A 2,294-nucleotide genomic window follows, 5' to 3' on the forward strand; every position below is an offset into this window, starting at 1 on the left:
CGGTAGCCAAGAAAAGAATAACAGCGTGTTGGTCCAGCTTGAATGCAATCGTAATAATATACTTACATGGATATGGTGTCTGTTCTTTCGGACATGTCTGAAAGAACAGACGCCATATCCATGTAAGTATATAGTTCTCGCAACACCGACCATGACCTCCTTTTTCTGTGCGGATGCACACATGTTCCACGAACTCTCACGGAACTTGGTAAGAATGTCTCCCACGAGTAATGAGTGTGTTGGGGTGGGACACCGCTGATGTAGTGTGTGGACATACAAGGTGAGAATTTGGGTCTCGCGGGAGGCCTGCGCCAGATAGTCCCTGCAGTCGCGCTATTCTCTTTGCCCTCGGTGGCTCAGACGGATAGAGCGTCTGCTTTGTAAGCAGGAGATCCCGGGTTCGAGTCCCGGTCGGGCCACACATTTTCACCTGTCCCCGTTGATATATATCAACGCCTGTTAGCAGTTGAAGGTATTAATAAAATTCTAATTACATTCGCAATAACGTCGCCATAGTTCACGCTTCGGCATTTACTGCAAGCACGTAAGAAAGACACGAATGCCACGCTAATGCCTTGCCTAGATGTCGGAGTTTAGATGGCCGCATACGAATCGTGCTATGTTGTATGCAGGCCGCAGCAACGCCCTTTCATCGCACCTCATATAAATATTGGCTGTAACAAAACCAGCGACCGTGTAAAATTGGAAGCATTCTAACAATTACCTTTGCTACTTACTTGTTGTCCTCCTAGTTTGCGCACATGAAATCATTCACGGTGGCGTTTCTTCAGCATTTATAACGTACGTTGTATTGCCAATTCTTCTTTATAACAACAAAAAGGTATAAATGAACCATCCTTTAAGCATCAGGTGGAAGATGCAGAAGGAGGAGATGAGCAATTGCTTAGTTCACTTTCCAAGAGTATTTCATTCATCATTATCTGAAATATTGCTTCAAAATTACGGAAGCTTTACAGTGTAAGTCTTTCATTAATTCCTACCCAGAACGAATATCGTGTAGACGGATTTCATTAAAAAGTTTCCGAATTTTCGAGGAAACTGAACAAACAAATAAATTCCGTTTGACTGAATTTAACCAAGTAACTTCAAGCGCACGCCCGATATTTATCCATACGACATAGCGCTTTTGAGAGATGATGGTATATTCCTGGTTTGCAGAGTGTCATTCACGAAGAACTCATTTTAAGTGAATAGTGAAGCTTGTGGTTCGATGATTAAGAGAAATTCTCCAGGCAAGACACGTTAGTACAGATTTTATAAGAGGTAAATCTTCAGTGAATGCAGGGTGCTTTGTGTCATGGATATAGAGTAGTAAATAAAACGCAAATTGGCACAGCTGTATCATTAACAGCAGTATCAGAGTTTCATCTGCGTATCGACGAATTTGTGATCGGCTGGTACACCGATATCCTGGCTGTGCAAAATTGTAGAATCTCTCCTACAAACAACTGTATGATCTGCAGTGGGATAATTTCTTAATAAGCCAGTATCAATTGTTGAAAGGAGAAAATATAATACTACAGCAAATGAGCCAGGCGAAAGGGAATACAAACATCAAAAAATGAAACTGACAGGAAGTGCAAAACGGCTAAGTAGGAATGGCTAGAGTACATAGGTAAAGTTCAGAAGCATATTTCACAAAGGGAAAGGATATATCCCACCTACAGAAAAGTTGAAAGGACCTTTGGAGTAAAGAGAAGAATCTGTGTGAATGTTAAAAGCCCAAATGGAAACCCGTCCTAAGCAAAGAACGGAAAGCTCAAATGTGGAAGAGGTATATAGTGGGTCTGTACGAGGGACATGAAGGCAATATTATAGAAAAGGACGTGGACATACGAATAGATGAAGATGAGATGGGAGATATGACATTACGAGAAGAATGTGACAGAACACTGAAAGACGTAAGTTGAAACAAGGCCCCTGGCGTCGCCGAAATACCGTCAGAACTACTGATAGTCTTGGGAGAGCCAGCTATGACAAAACTATTCCATCTGGTGACAAAGATATATGAGACAGGCGAAATATTCTCAGACTTCAAGAAGAATGTAATAATTCCAATTCCAAAGAAAGCAGGTGCTGACAGCTGTGAGTACTACACAACTGTCAGTTTAATAAGTCATGGTAGCAAAATACTAACGCAAATTATGTACAGACGAATGGAAAAACTGGTTGAAGCCGACCTCGTGGAAGCTCACTTTGGATTCCGGAGAAATGCAGGAACACTGAAGCAATACTGACGTACGACTTATTTTAGAAGATAAGTTAAGGATAGG

The 2,294-nt window shown here is 41.6% G+C and overlaps 1 non-coding gene across 1 annotated transcript; it reads left to right on the forward strand.

Moving 5' to 3' along the window:
• The first annotated feature begins 344 nt into the window (after positions 1-344).
• Trnat-ugu (transfer RNA threonine (anticodon UGU)) lies at positions 345-419 on the forward strand. The gene has a single exon. It is a non-coding gene; the product is annotated as a tRNA-Thr (tRNA).
• Positions 420-2,294: the final 1,875 nt, after the last annotated feature.

This window comes from Schistocerca serialis, chromosome 4 (assembly GCF_023864345.2).
Source record: "Schistocerca serialis cubense isolate TAMUIC-IGC-003099 chromosome 4, iqSchSeri2.2, whole genome shotgun sequence".
Classification (NCBI taxonomy): domain Eukaryota; kingdom Metazoa; phylum Arthropoda; class Insecta; order Orthoptera; family Acrididae; genus Schistocerca; species Schistocerca serialis.